This window comes from Felis catus, chromosome D4 (genome assembly GCF_018350175.1).
Source record: "Felis catus isolate Fca126 chromosome D4, F.catus_Fca126_mat1.0, whole genome shotgun sequence".
Lineage (NCBI taxonomy): Eukaryota > Metazoa > Chordata > Mammalia > Carnivora > Felidae > Felis > Felis catus.
Genome location: NC_058380.1, coordinates 39,911,361 through 39,927,716, shown reverse-complemented (window position 1 = coordinate 39,927,716; position 16,356 = coordinate 39,911,361). Strand labels below are relative to the sequence as shown.

At 45.2% G+C, this 16,356-nt stretch overlaps 1 pseudogene; it reads right to left on the bottom strand.

Annotated features, from left to right (window-relative positions):
* Positions 1-2,933: 2,933 nt before the first annotated feature.
* LOC109493577 lies at positions 2,934-15,357 on the bottom strand (annotated as a pseudogene).
* Between the last annotated feature and the right edge of the window lie 999 nt (positions 15,358-16,356).

Genomic DNA, 16,356 nt, shown 5'->3' with positions numbered 1-16,356 from the left:
AGAGCTGATAATAACCTGCGTTTGGGGGGCCTTGACCTAAGGGAGTGCCATTGTCTTATCCCCCAGGATTATTGCAACAACCCCATGAAGGAATTAACGACCGTCGTAATGACTCATGGGCAATATTTAGTAAGCACTTATTATCCAGGTCAGCCTGCCTCCGAAGCCCAAGGTCTTACTTAATCACTGTTACACTATGTCATTATCTACATTTTATGAATGAGGGCAGCGAGGCTCAAAGGGGCTATGGACTTACCCTTGGTGTGACCGAGTCAAGCCCCTTCTCTTCCGATGATATGTTTCTGATCAATGTAGTAAAGAGGACAAGCAAGTATACAAACAAATATACTACAAGGCAGATAAGGAAAGGAAATAGGAAAATGGCAGGTGTGTGGTCTGGTGGGATAGGAAGGAAGTGAACTAGGTCTAATAGGATGAATAAGATTTCTAGAAACAGAAATAACCAGGAAGAATATTTGAGATGAAGGCAAGAGAATGAGTAAAAGTATAAAACACAGAACATTCAGAAAACAACAGACACACTGCTATAAATTCACTGTGGTGTGGGGTGCTCGTAAGGGGTTGGGAGACTGGGTTAAAAAATCTATGTGTGCTTGAATGCAAGGAGGGTTTGCTCGTACTGTGTTGGAGAATGGGAGCCATCGAACGTGCATGAATGAGCATGGAATGTGCTGTGATCAAAGCCACACTTTAAGATAATTGTGGTAGAGAACACTGAGACCAGGGAGAGGCCATTGCAGTAGTTCTTAGGATAAAAGGAGGATCTGAACCAGTGTCAGAGTGTGGGAAGGGAGAATTCAAAAAACCATTGCCCTGGAGAGTTTGCAGAACCTCCTAACTGTCTAGGTGTTGGGGTCACAGAGAAGGAGGTAGCAAATATAGTTCTGTGTTGGAGCCTAGGTCCTTAAAAGGATTGTATCATTATAAATAAAAATAAGGAATTAAGAGGGCGTACGTGGGTGGCTGAGTTGGTTAGGTGTCTTGACTTTGGCTCAGTTCATGACCTCACAGTTCATGAGTTCGAGCCCTGCATTGGGCTCTGCACTGACACTGTGGAGCCTAGTTAGGATTCTCTCTCTCTCTGTCTGTCTCTCAAAAGTAAATAAACAAACTTAAAAAAAAATAGGGAATTGAGAAAGAAGAACTAATGGGGGGGGGAGCATAGGCATCTCAGTTTGAAATAGGGCCGCTTTGAAGTGCAGGCAAGTTGTTAACGTTGAAGTACCTCAACCTGAGTGGAAAGTGATGCAGCCAAATTTTAGTTCAGGTGAAGGTGATCATGGGTTAGGCCATGGAAGGAGCAGGCACAAGAAGAGAGACAAGGCATAACCTTTGGAAATTCCTACATTTGGAAGACAAATAGGTGATGAGCTCTTAAAGTAGGTAAGGAAATACAAGACCATGGAAACCAAAGAAGAGAGTATTTAGGAAAAAAGATGTGCCTAACAGTAGGGAATAGGACAGTCAAGGAAGCTGGAATCAGAGAAAGATCCTGAGAGCAAGTTTGATTCCAGAGGAGTGATGAGGAGGGAGGGGTTGGTGGTAGGAGAGCCCAGACGACAGGGGCTACAAAGTGAGTACGCAGGGTCAGGCACAATGAATGGGCTGCTGACTCTCCCAAGAAATCTGTCAATGAAAGTCAAGAGACAAGATCAATTCCCTCCTGTTTTGGAACGTCACATGGCATAACACATGCAAGTCAAGGACGGGTGGTGGCTAGTAATTCTTTTTATATATGAATCTGCATTTTCAGGGGATCTGGAGAAAAATTTTTTAGAAAGTCTTGGGAAGCAACATGAAAGAAAGTTCTAAAGCAGTTATGCTAAAGAGGATGGATAAAACATAGAATACCACAGGCTGGAAATGAACTTGCAACTTAAGAGATCACGATTTTGGCTTTTATACAACATTCCACTAATAATTAGAGGAGAGAAAAACTATAGCCTCTGGGAGAAAAAAAATATTGAAGTCATTTCCAACCGAGACACCAAGTTTCTGGAACCTGCTATTAATGCACCTGGCTACACATGGCTCTTATCTTGTAGATAAACAAGACAGCTTCCTCAAAGAGACACAGTATTCAGTGTTCTCTTACTGAGAGCTTCATTTCAAAGCATTCGCCTCATATCTTCCAACAGATTACAACAAAAGGACAACATTCTTTTGTTTTCCCTTATTATTTTTTGCAAGCTGCTGTCTCCTCACCATGTTACGGTGATGGTCAGATTAAAATGAGCCCTTTTAAAAACATTCAGTCGGTGAGTATTTGAAAAAGCTACACAAACTTCCAGCTCATATGCTGTATGGATGTAATAACTCTATCATATGCTCTGGAATAAAACCACGTTATGCAAAGAAGGGTGACGATTCCAGATGGCCCATACTTACCTCTGACCGCAAAAGACACACACACACACACACACACACACACACACACACACACACACGAAAGCTAAAATAGTACAGTTAGTGAATCACCCCCAGTTTTCCAGTCGAGATACCAAGACCTACTCTTCTCGGGGGAAATAGAAGTCTCATGTGTAAAATAGTTTTGGCACATGGCTGCCTTTGTCTTCCTGTATATAACTAAGAGGCAGGAAACCAGGAAAATACTCATTGCTTACTTACTCTCTACCTCAAGCCCTTATAACTTGAGAGACCCCATTTGCCGTATTCTTTTCTTTTCGGTTTTCTTTTCTTTTCTTTTCTTTTCTTTTCTTTTTTCTTCTCTCCTTTTCTTTTTTCTTTTTTCTTTTCTTTCTTTTCTTTCCTTCCTTCCTTCCTTCCTTCCTTCCTTCCTTCCTTCCTTCCTTCCTTCTTCTTCTTTCTTTCTTTTTCTTTCTTTCTTTCTTTCTTTCTTTCTTTCTTTCTTTCTTTCTTTCTTTCAAGTGTTCAGCTCTTTATTGAACAGATTACAGAAAACAGGTTTGGTCAAAAAGACCAAAGCCCATGTCATCATCAGACTCCTTTGATTCTTCTTTCTTGGCTCCCACTTTCTTCTCTTCAGCTCGGCAGCCATGATGGAAATGGAGGACCTCCTACTGCTGCAGTGCCAGCAGCCAGCTGGCCCACCAGCCCCTACACTGCAGATGAGTCTCCTGATGTCGACGCTGGCCAGGGCCTTTGCAGACAAGCCTGGCCAGAAAGGTTCAAGACTTACATCTGCTGTTTTAATGAGGGCATTGATCTTATTCTCGGTGACCATCACATCGTCACTGTGCAGGATGGGGCCAGAGCAGAGGCTGATGAGCTCCCAGACCGAGGCCACGATGCGGGGGAGTGTTGAACGGTGCTGCCGGGCACAGATGAAGTGAGGGGCTCACCCCAGAGTGGCCTTAGCTTCCTCGGAGGGACCAGCACCTTCCAGCAGCTGAGGAAAGGGGCTGCCCCCTACTCATAAGTGTTCCTTCTCTTTAGGAGCTTACAGAATTGAAACGGCCACTGCATTAATTTTAATGTTATTTTATTTTCATAAAATTGCACTGCAGAAGATCCAAAAAACCAAAAACATTGCCTGTAACCGTATTCTGAGACCACAATCTTTATTTTGATACATGTCCATCAGTCTTTTTTGCTTTGCGTATTTATGACGGAATTGTATTACAATACAGTTTTGCATTTTCTTCATGTAATTTCATGTCTGAAGCACCCATTCAGCATCCATGCCTCATCCCAGGCACTAACGCAGAGATTCCCTACCTTGTCAAGTAAAGCTACCAGGAGACTGCTGTTTACTAATTCTTGTCTCTTGAGGGAGACACATTAGTTGCTTAGATCTTAATCCAACTGTATGCTGTTCACAGTGTGTTTAGCTCCTTAAAAACGAAGAGACTACATCACTATCCAGAAGGCCTACCTGCCTCCCCATCAACAATGTGATGGTTCTAGGGGTGTCTGGGTGGCTCAGTCAGTTAAGCATCTGACCATGATCCCTGAGTCTGGCTCTGTGTTGACAGCTTAGAGCCTGGGGCCCGCTTCGGATTCTGTGTCTTCCTCTCTCTTTGACCCTCCTCTGTTTGTAGCCTGTCTCTCTCTCTCTCAAAAATAAATAAACATTAAAAAAAATTTTAAAAAACAAAACAAAACAATGTGATAGTTCTTTCACCTTGGGGAAGTCTGAAGAAAAGTATGCTCTCACTTTTTTGAAACCATCGATTGCCTGCTTACCGGACTCATTATCCTGCACTTGCTAAAAACTGCTTTGAAATTGGGATTATCACTGACTTCAACATTAGCCTAGAATCATGGTTTCTTTCTCCCTCCCTTCCTTCCTCCCTCCCCTCCCCTCCCCTCCCCTTCCCTTTCCTCTCAAGCTAGTTAACATACAGTGTCGTCTTGGCTTCGGGAGTAGATTCCCACGATTCATCACTTATATACAACACCCAGCTCTCGTCCTAACAAGTGCCCTCCTCAATGCCAATCACCCATTTTCCCCACCACCACCCCCAACAGCCCTCAGTTTGTTCTCTGGATGTAAGTCTTCTTATGGTTTGCCTCCCTCTCTGTTTCTGTCTTATTTTTCCTTCCCTTCCCCTGTGATGATCTGTTAAGTTTCTCAAATTCCACATATGAGTGAAATCATGTGATACTTGTCGTTCTCTGACTGACTTGTTTTGCTTAGCATAATACCTTTCAGTTCCATCCATGTTGTCACAAATGCCAAGATGCCATTTTTTTTTTTTGCCTTCCCTTCAAGAGAGATTTTCTTAAAGCCTACTATATGCCATATATTCTGCATTCACCATGTGATATATTCCTCATAGCAACCCCAGGAAACAGATAGCATCTCCCTGTGTGGGCAGTACGGGAGGGAAAAAGTGAGGTATTCACCTAAAATCAGAAGTTAGGGAAACAAAATAGCCTCAGAGGGTTAGGCTGTGAAACCAACACAAAATGGAATGCAGAGAAGGAACTTAAAACTTTATGCTAAAGATATTTGTCAGGTTGGCTCCCAAGGATAGCAATATGGTCGTTTGGCAATAACCGTATCTAATGATTAAGCGTATTTTAAAGATTTGATTAATAATGGAAGCGTAGATGAGTGGGTGTCACCGAGTCAAATATATATAGGCTGTGCATTCCCAAGCAGGACCATTGAGTTAGTAATCTTCAGGAAACGTTTATTGAATGTCTCCTGTGGGCCATGCATTGTACTGGATGCTGGACATGCAAAGATAAGTAAGATATAGTATTTGCCATCAAGAAGCTCAAAGTTTATTGGAGTTTAATAGACACAAAACAGAGGCACCTGGATGGCTCAGTCGGTTGAGCATCCAACTCTTGATTTCGGCTCAGGTCATGACCCCGGGGTCATGGGATTAAAAGCCCATGTCAGGTTCTGCACTGAGGATGGAGCCTGCTTAAGATTCTCTCTCACTCCCTCTGCCCCTCTCCCTGCTTGAGCTCTCTCTCTCTCTCTCTCAAATAATAATAATAAGAAATAGACCCATAAGCAGATAATTAAAACAAATGCATGAGGGGAGAGATTTTCTTGGAAGTATAGAGGAAAAACACTCACCTCATCTGGGAGGCAATGGTGAGGTTTCCTGGAGGAGGTGATCTTTGAAATGAGTCTGAAGGCAGCTTCTCAAACTATCCATATTAAAGGGCTAATCTTTTTCTCTTTTTCATTTCCAATTTGCTATGTAAATACAATGAAAATGGACGACGAGACCAGTCACAATCAAAAGTACAAACCCAATTTTGTTCTTTGAGGACGCCAATATGTAATGGCTCTGGCTTATTACTATAAAAGTTTCTAAATGCTTGCTTTTCACTTCCAGACACACCTCATTTCACCCTAAAAAACTCAACAGGACAGTTGAGAGCCGGCACCGATGCTTAGAGCACACTTTGCGAGTGGCCTTGTGTTGAAGGATGAGGAGGCATCAGCCATGAGCAGGGAAGGGATGGATGGGGCGGTGGGGAGGGCAGCCTCAGCAGGGACATGGCCAAGTGCAGGGAATGGGGGCTGGGGGTGGAAGCACTGGGAAAATTCTTTGGGCCTCTCCAGTGACTCTTCCTTACTCCTGTTCTGTGCGGGCTCTGCTTGCCAACTTCTCCCAGCCCTGTGCCTTCCGTCTCTTTCCTTCTCTTGGATACATTTTTCTCCTTCAGACCCTGCATTCTCCTCATCTCCTTCCAAACCTGTAATGACGACTTTTCTGGGACCAAGAGACAAAAGGGAAGAGGGGAAGTTGTGATTAGGGGAACTGCCCCATTTGTCTTCCTCTCCCTTTGGTCTGAGAACATTTCAAATTCTTTTATTTAGCATTAAAATTATTTTTAAATGTTTATTTCTTTTTGAGAGAAAGAGAGAGAGAGAGAGAGAGAGAGAGAGAGAGAGAGAGAGAGAGAAAGACAGTGAGCAGGGGAGGAACAGAGAGAGAAAGAGAGGGAGACGCAGAATCCAAAGCAGGCTCCAGGCTCTGAGCTGCCAGCACAGAGCTTGAAGCGGGGCTCAAACTCACGAACCGTGAGATCATGACCTGAGACAAACGCGGACTGACCTGAGACTTAACCAACTGAGCCACCCGGGCACCCTGAGAACACTTCAAATTCTTACTCTAACATTCCCAAGCTTGCAAACAGAGTCAACAGAGAAAGGAACTGAAGAACTTGAATTTGTTAAATTCAATTTTATGAGTTAATGGAGGAAGGGGTCAGTCTCACATTTTCATTTTCTGAAACTAAAACCTGGAAAGGGGAAAGGGAGTAGAATTTTTTTTAAGTTACATGAACTTAAAAAAAAGCGGGGGGGGGGGGCAGCTTTGTAACATGTAATTTTTTGGTCGTCCTAGCATCACTCATGCTCATTACGAAATTTTGTCATAGCCTCAATTAGAATAATTTCTAACTCAGAACTTGAGAATTGGCTTCAGTGAAGCTTCTGGGTATTGTTTGGGTGAACTGGCTTCCCTGGTTTCAGAAGGCTGTTTATTTGAATGATAAATTAAATATGATTGGCGTTAAATCTAGTTATAAACAGAGCAAATGATGCTTGTGTCGAACTACCCTGGGTACTCAAAGCAACACATGGTTGGGCAGAAGAAACCACGAGGGAAAATCTACAGATTCAACTCTTGCCTTTAAAATGAAAACTTTTCTATTATATTAAAGACATCAAAGCCAAAATGAAACAGAAAACCACTGGGAAAAAGATGTATAACTACACTGACAAAGGACTAATATCTATGTTATACAAATAGTTTATCTACATGAATGAGAAAACCACCAAGCAGAGCATATAGTAGATAAATGTGTAAGAGGGTGTGAGAACCTAGAACAGACCCAAGATAAAAATGGAAGTAGTGAAGTCAAGATGTGTTTAAATGTGAATAAAATTAAATTAGAAGGAAATTCTAATCTCTAACGACGATCTTAACCGTGGAAACACTGGAGGGAGTTGACAGCCATTTGCCAGTTCTAAACCCTGTAACACATGCCTGCGTGACTATTTATGGCCAATAGACAGTTTATGTTTGGAGATGTTTTCCAAAAGGAAGAATACGTACTATGCACACAAGATACCACTGTAGCATTGACTAGAAAGCCAAAATGTTCAATAACAAGAGAATGAGGTATTAAATTATGGCATGTTGACTGGATGAAATAGAAGTATAACCCCCTAAAAATAACTATGAGGACAGTAATTCACCAACTTCGTACTCTCATCACAGAAAAATAGTATGTGGCTTAAAATATCACAGAATAAATCCATATAAATTTTTATTTTTCTATGATTGGACGCTATCAAATGGATATGCCTAAGACTAATAACTGGAAGAGAAAATAGAAGGCTGAAAGAAGTAGCTGTTTCGTTGTAGTGCAACACTTTTTAAATCTCCTCTTTCCTTCCTTTCTTGCCTCCCAAACCCCCATCTGCTTTCTTTCATGTTTTAAATAATAGGTTGGTGTGACTTTTCAAAAGCAGGCTTCCATTTGTCCCGATTTCTACACTTATTTCTTTGATAGCTAGTCACGTTAAATTGTTTTTAGGAACAAAGCTAATTATAAATTGATAAATGAAAAAATTAATGAAATGGTGAATAAAAGAGGAAAGACTTGTCTTACGAATGGGCTGTAACTTGACCTCCGCTCCCCACACGTGGGAATGTCCTCTGTGTGTAGCACACTAAGTAAAGATTTCTTTTTTTAATTTTTTTTTTTAACGTTTATTTATTTTTGAGACAGAGAGAGACAGAGCATGAATGGGGGAGGGGCAGAGAGAGAGGGAGACACAGAATCCGAAACAGGCTCCAGGCTCTGAGCTGTCAGCACAGAGCCCGACGCGGGGCTCGAACTCACGGACCGCGAGATCATGACCTGAGCCGAAGTCGGCCGCCCAACCGACTGAGCCACCCAGGCGCCCCAACACTAAGTAAAGATTTCCTGCTGACCTCAGAAAACATAAAGCCTAGCAAGAAAGGAGGATGGACAGGCAAGCAGATAAAATGTGTCCTCTTCACTGTATTCATTCAGGAACGTTTCAGTAACTTACTCCTGTGAACGACAATCGTGTAAAAACCGGTAAAGTAGGGCCATGAACGTGCTTGCCAGATGGAGACGTCTTTAAAGAGAGGACGTTTAAGGGGGTTTTGTTTACTTAGAAAAAAGAATGAATTTTTATTTTAACAATGTAGTGCATGTCTACAGTGCAAAGTGCCTAGTAGTTTCACCAAGGTTTTCATGACCTCAGACACGCCCTGCTCTCTCCCCCCTGGAGTCCCACAACTAAGAGGCAATCACTTCCAGCGCTCTTCAGAGGCTGTTCTACTCCTGGAGAGTAGCCTCTCCAGGATGAAACCTCAGGGCTTCTGGGTGGAGAGGGTATTTGCCTGGCTGTGTAGGGAGGGTAAGTAATTCCAGGGAGCAGCAACTTCTTGTACATTTTTCAGGGGCTCCTGCTCTGTCTTCCATGGCATCCAGCCCCTGGTTCCTGAGTCCCCTCGGTTCTATGAGACCCACTTTGTCACTTGGCTCCCCATCCTTGCTGCAGGCACTCAGCCACTTCTGGCCTGCTAAGTTGGGCATCGTACATCTGCTTTCCACATTCCAAAGTTTTGTTGAAATGCTTCATCACCTGTCAGCTTCTCTCTGCTTTGCCCTTGGGGGTTTATGCATCTTTATTTTAAAAAAAATCCTTTTTATACTCTTTTACCAAGTTTTCAGGAGGGAGCAGGGAAAATGCATCTTCAATTGGCCCCTTCTGACTCGGAGCCGTAAGTCATACTTTAAAGAGGAATTTAAGGGTGAAGACATGGGGGGACGAGAAGGGCATTTTAGGTCAAGGAAAGCAAGTCCGCAAACAGATTTCTGAAAGGCTGTGGCATCGTGTTTGGGAAATGAGGCTCACAGTTGGCTGGGGTGTGGGGTGTACTGGATGGGGGGCCAGAGGCAGGTAGACAAGTCCCCCATGGTAGACTGGCAAAGATGGCCCAACTTATTTTTCTCCTTGGACGCACACAGTCCCTGCAATGTGACTTTGTAGCTTCCTCCAACAAAGGGGGAGAATCTGCCCCGTCTCCTGGAATCCAGGTTGGCCTTGTGGCGGCTTCAGTCAATAGAATGTGGCAGCAGTGATGAGGTACGGTTCACACTAGGCCACCAGCGGCCTTGTGTCTTCCACTGGCCATCTTGGAACCTGGCCAGGTGCCGTGAGAACAAGCTCAGCCTGCTGGAGGATGAGAGACACGTGACCCACCTCACGTCACCCCAGCTAACAGCCATCCAGTCCCCAAAGCAGCCACCCAACTGGCTGGTAGCTGGCTACATGGACAAGGGAGCCCAGCTGAGGCCAGAAAAAGCATCTGGGCAGGTTCTAAGATGGTGACCAGAAAAAGCACCCAACGGAGACATTGTCTAAGTGTCCAACAACTTAATTGTAGAATTCTGAGGTAAATGTTGTTTTTATTTTTTTAATTTTTCAAAAATATTTATTTTTGAAAGAGAGAGAGAGAGAGACAGAGTGCGAGCAGGGGAGAGGCAGAGAGAGAGGGAGACACAGAATCCAAGGCTCTGAGCTGTCAGCATGGGGCCCATTGCAGGGCTCGAACTCACGGACTGCGAGATCATGACCTGAGTGGAAGTTGGCGCTTAACTGACTGAGCCACCCAGGCTCCCCATAAGTGTGGTTGTTTTTAAGTGGTGATGTTTTGGGGTGGTTTGTGACTCAACTAGAGCTAACCAATATGCCCAACAGAAATTGGCAGAGGCATTGTGAGGCCAAGGAAAAACTACTGCTTAGAATTACAGGATCAGGTTCTAGTTCTTCCGTTGCTACCAACAGGTCATGTGTCCTTGGGCCAGTCACTTAACCTGAGCCCTGCCATCTAATTAAAGATGCTGGATGGTGGACCACGTAAGTGGTTTTCAAGCTTCTTGGCCAAGTAAGCCGCCTGGGAGCTTGTTAAAACTAGCCCTTCTGTCCCCAGTCTTACAAGATTGAAAAAAAACTATAGTTTATTTCCTGGTGACTCGGATGCAGCCAGACCAACAGGCATCTCAGACACCAATGTTCAAGAACGTGAGGGTGTCTTCCAGGTTGAAAATCCAGCGAGCTTCCCTCCCTTCAGTAGGTTTTGCTGTGGCTTTAGATGCTTGTCCACCAAGGTGCCTGGGTTTCTTCCTCCCATGGGGCGGCAACTCTTCACCTTCCTGCCCTCTAGCCCACTCCACTCCCCCAGGCTCAGGTGGCTATTTATGACTCCCAGGCTCACCACCTCAGCAGCCATCCATTTCTTAGCTCTCCCAAAACTCTTTTTAAAAAAAAAATTTTTTTTAATGTTTATTTATTTTTGAGAGAGAAAGAGACAGAGTGCGAGCCAGGGAGGGGCAGAGAGAGAGGGAGTCACAGAATCTGAGATGTCAGCACAGAGCCCGACAACTCAGGGCTCGAACCCATGAACCGTGAGATCATGACTTGAGCCGAAGTCGGATGCTTGACCGACTGAGCCACCCAGGCACCCCTCTCCAAAAACTCTTAATTCTTTAAGAAAATGGTCATTCCACAGTCTTCCATGGCCTTAACCCTTACTCTTAAACAGGAACCCATTCAGCTTTCTCATGTCCTTCCAATCACTGCTTCCATGGTCCTTTGGATTCTCTGATAGACAAGTGCAGGTTTCCAGTGTTCGGTGGCTGGCGGCCCATGAAGCGCCACACCTTGTCCAACCGAGGGTTTTCTTAGGCTCTGTGAACCAGTGTTTTATTTATTTATTTATTTTTATTTTTTTATTTTTTTAATGTTTATTTATTTTTGAGACAGAGAGAGACACAGCGTGAGCAGGGAAGGGGCAGAGAGAGAGGGAGACACAGAATGTGACGCGGGGCTCGAACTCACAAACTGTGAGATCATGACCTGAGCCGAAGTCGGACGCTTAACCGACTGAGCCACCCAGGCGCCCCAATGAACCAGTGTTTTAAAAAGACCTGTCTCCTGCCTCTTGACATCACTCGTTTCCCATCTGGAGTGCTCTTCCCGCAGGCCCACGTCTCCCAAACTAGGGTGTCTCCTGGGTAACAGTTTTGCCATGGATACCAGTGGTTCTATCTCTCAAATTGACTAGCAAGCCTTGGTCTAAGCCTTCCTGTCATTTATTCTCAAATCACATTTCCTGTGTGTGGCTGGGGGAGGGGGAAGGAGGAGGAAGACTTTCCATAAACTGCATCCATATTGTATACTCCCTGTCCTATATCAGAAAAAAATTACTAAATAAATGACCTCAGGACATCAGACAAAAGCAGTAAGGCACATGGCAAAACCAAAGTCATTCCCACCAGCCTTATGACAGTGGTTGGGGTTTGCAGGAGGCAGGCCTCCTGGGGGCTCAGGTAGAAGAGACACCCTCTGTCATCCTGGGTGACCCTATAGTCTGAACTCATCTGACACTAAATGCTCTCTTCTCTCTAGATTGCCCTCTGCACTGGGAGTCAGTTCCTCGAGGGGATGCTAATTAGCAAAGCTGAACAATTTGCAGATAGGTTCTACATCCTGTTTAGGATTCTTTTTAATTTAATTTTTTTTTTTTCTTGAGAGGGAGAGAGAGAACACAAGTGGGAGAGGGGCAGAGGGAGAGGCAGGGAGAGAATCCCAAGCAGATTCCACGTCCGACTTGGAGCCTGATTCGGGGCTTGATCCCGCGACTGCGAGATCATGGCCTGAGCCAAAATCAAGAGTCAGATGCTTAATGGGTGGAGCCACCCTGGCACCCCAGGTTCTGTTAAGGATATAAAAAGTAGGTTTTAAAAATCCGTGTGGGTCAATAATGTTAATTTATTTTTTTTTAATTTTTTTTTTAACATTTATTTATTTTTGAGACAGAGAGAGACAGAACATGAACGGGGGAGGGGCAGAGAGAGAGGGAGACACAGAATTGGAAACAGGCTCCAGGCTCTGGGCCATGAGCCCAGAGCCTGACGCGGGGCTCAAACTCACGGACCGCGAGATCGTGACCTGAGCCGAAGTCGGATGCTCAACCGACTGAGCCACCCAGGCACCCCTCAATAATGTTAATTTAATTCTTTTTATTACGAAGCCGGGGCAATTTATTAGATAACGCACATGTGGCATAATTCACTCAGAAGCCTAGAGTCACTTACTGTGTCCTCAGCCGGCGGTGATAAAATAAATAATCTCTTAACAACTTAATTTCCTTGAAAGGAAATTTTATAGCAATAAACTTGGCTCTTGTTCACACCTTAAAGTAAACAACTCGGTTTCTTCGTTGTTTGGCCGTGAGTGAAGTTTCTGTCTTACTCATGGATCTTTGGGTAGATCTTTGCTAGCAATTTGAAGATAAGCCAGCCTTGTTTCAGACCGGATGGTCCTTTTCATGGTCTCTTACATTCATCTTAGTATGGCCTCCAGACTCTGTCCCCCGCACACCACCACCAGCTTTGTGGTGGTAGGGCACGTGGGCTCCCAGGGTCAACATGTGGTCCCACAGGATGAGCGCTGCCTCGTGTTGGGAGAATTGAGTTCCACACGGTGCTGGGCATTGACTGGGCTGAGTGACCAAGACCATCCTCCCAACCTCCCTGCCTCTCCGGTTCCTTATTCTATAGAAAGGCACAGCAAAATTGGTCCCTATAGCTCTTTCAGTGCTGGCTCTGAGAACACATTTGTGATGACCATTTTAGTCCTTCAGTAGACTCGGAGAAATCATCCAGAGTTCCTCACTGACTGATGGGATCGGGGGTCGGTATCGGGTTTCCTTACCCTCCTATCAGCCCTGGGTACCATCTCTTAATTCAGAGGGGAATATTGAGACCTTCTGTCTTTGATTCAAAAGAAGCTTGGCACTAAATAACATGAACCGTTTATACTCTAAATGCCAGCATGAGCTTTGGAGTTCATTTTTCTCATCTGATCCTCACCCTATGAGGGAATCAGGACAACGGTTAGCATTTTTGTTGGACAGGAAAAGAAAATAACGTCTTGCCACTCTAAGTCACTGGTCCACAGTCACGTGGCTAGTGATGTGGCCCGTGCCACCGAATTCAGGCTTCGCGCTTTTCACCAGAGCCCTTTACACGCTTTACTATCCCTTCAAAAATGAAGCCGCCCCCTCAGAGAGCTGACACCCCCATTCTACCTGTGTTTTCAACCTTTCCCGCACAGATACTCCGCAAGATGTGGTCTGTAGTAATTATAAGGAATTATAACCGCGTATTCAGTTTCCAATTTCTCTCTCCACGAATTGGAGCAGGGAGCTGAGGAGGGAGAGTGGAGAAGAACTGAAGGAAAAGCCCTGCAAAATGAAGAGCCCTTTATCCACCAGCCACACACCCTCCTCAGACAAACACAGGTGCCTCTCTGTGCCAGGCTGGGTGCTGGGAACATACTGTGATGCAGGCACGAGGGGCTTGGGGGCAAGGGTGAGAGTCGGAGGAACCTGTGCCATGTGAATCAGCTGCCTCAAGTTAGCTGTTCAGGCTTTAGGACCATAAGTGCATTCTTCACTGGTTTTCTCCTCCATCTTGGTTTCTCCTTTATCCAATATCAAAAGAAAATTAGGTGAGAACAGCACTGCAGCTCTAAGTGTGTTCTCCAAGGTAGCATGGTCCAAAGGAAATAAAAGGCGAGCCAATAGGTGTAATTTAAAAACTTTCCAGCAGTCACATTTTTTTTAAAAAGAAAAAAAGAAGCAGGTAAAATCAATGATATGTTTCATTTAACCCAATACGTCCAAAATGTGGTCCTTTCAGCATGCAATCAATACAAGAATTACTGAGACATTTTACATTCTTTTCTGTGCAATGGGGGGGTATCTTTTAACTTTTCAGAGCGAGCCTCATGTCGGACCAGTCACTTCACCAGTCCTCAGTAGCCACCTTTGGCTGGTGGCCGCCATGTTGGACAGTGTGCACCACTGGGTTTGCCTCGGAGAACAGACTGGTAAAGCAGCGGAGTGAGGCTCTCACCACCCTCGGTTGGGCGCCCCACTCCAAGGAGTCCTGAGGGACCTCTCCGACTCCTGCTCTGATTGTATTGGGGGGGGGGGGAAGCTGCACCACCCTTCCCGTTGATGGTTGGTCAGCCACAGGGAGCCCTCGGCCTCCTTCAGGTTCCAGCCCCCAGCAGGCCTCTTTTCCTTACCGTGAAACATGACCACCGCCAGAGCCGGCCTGCAGGCGCACTTCAGAGAAGCCCCCGTTTGCAGCCCTCATGAATTGCTCTTTCTTTTCCACCACACACAGAAACCATTTCCCCGACTCCTTTTACCCCCAACGCCCTGCGGGGGGAGCTACACAAGGCTCCCTTTGTTTCCCAGGTTGGAGTTCCACAATGTACCTGCTTTTGATAAAAAGCCTTACCCTGAAAAGCCACATTTTGGTCCCTTTTCTTCCTTTCCCATTTTTTACAGAACCAACGAGCAAACCTTCACTTTCAACATTTAACCTTGTAAAATACGAGCAGGTTTCGACTTTGGAAGTGGATTTGAGAGCTCCCCAGCTCCCTGCCCGGGGTTTGGCTTTCTGAGAGGAAATGGGGAGCTAGGCATCGGTTCCGAAGGCCCCAGAAATCCCTGTCTGATGCCTTTTGGTAATTTGGTGACCCTGCATTATTCTCTACTGCTTACTAAAATCCTTTCCTAACCTCACGGGGTGGTGTCCTTTAAAGAAACGGGTTTTGCGAAAACTGGGCAGTTGGGTAATTCAAAGAAAATTAGGAAGCCCCGGCGTAAATGGAGAGATGGGAACGCTCCGCCCTGAGGACGTTAGCTGCCAGTGTCTGCACGCTACAAAGTTGGGGCCATCCTCCCGCAACTCTCCCACCCCACCTCGGATAACCGGCTCCCGAGAGGGTATGTAGAAGGTGGGCTGTCGGGTCATCGGCAACCTTGTTTTCTCATTTTTAACCTAGAAACCTTACATTTGCTGCACAGCAGGACGGTTGGAAACCACATCAAAAGATCCTCTGACATTGTCTTAGGTACACCTTAAAAAAAGAAAAAAAAAACAACGCTGAAAACAAAGCAGCCTTGTGCAGGACGGGGACACACTGGTGATTCGGAGGCTTATCACGGGGTCTCTGGACAGGGGGTACTTTTCACGTAGGCGACTGGAACCTTTAATTTTGGGAGAGAGTCTTAGTGTTATTGAGCCCAGTTTTCCCGTGGAGAAATCATGTTTTTTACTCCTTTCATTCTCTCCCTCCCATGTGGTTGACTCCAGACTCAACCCTTTCCAGGACTTTGCCTCAGAGGAACCTCATTGAGTGACCAGCGTGGTGCATCTATGCTTTGTCACCCACAAGACTGTGGCCCAGGAAAGGCTGTGCCTTTACAGCACTCGCTAGCTCTTAAGGTGGCATTTTTTTTTAAGGTTATTTATTTTGTGAGCGGTAGGGGGAGAGAGGCAGAGAGAGAGGGAAAGAGAGAATCCCAGGCAGGCTCCATGCTGTCAGCGCAGAGCCCGACCGGGGCCGGATGCTGCGAATGGTGAGATCGTGACCTGAGCCAAGATCAAGAGCAGGACACTTAACCAACTGAGCCACCCAGGTGCCCCCACAGGGATGAGTTTCTTCAAGCCCATTCCCTACCAAATGTAATTGCCTCTGTCCTTGGTTTTTGTCTCAGAGGGATGGCGACCTTCACCTGGGCTCACAGTCCCATCTCAGCCTACTTTCTCTGAAAGGTCCATCAAGCATCCTCTCTTCTTATATGTTTAGCCTACTTTCTAGCTTATTTCCCTATGCTTCCAAACAATGCTTACCCCCTGAATAAATCTATCTATCTGTCTATCTATCTATCTATCATCTCTCCAACCTGTCTTTCCTTCAAGTTACCACTCTCTGTTTTTTGGTAGCAAATGACAGAAGAAGTGACCTGA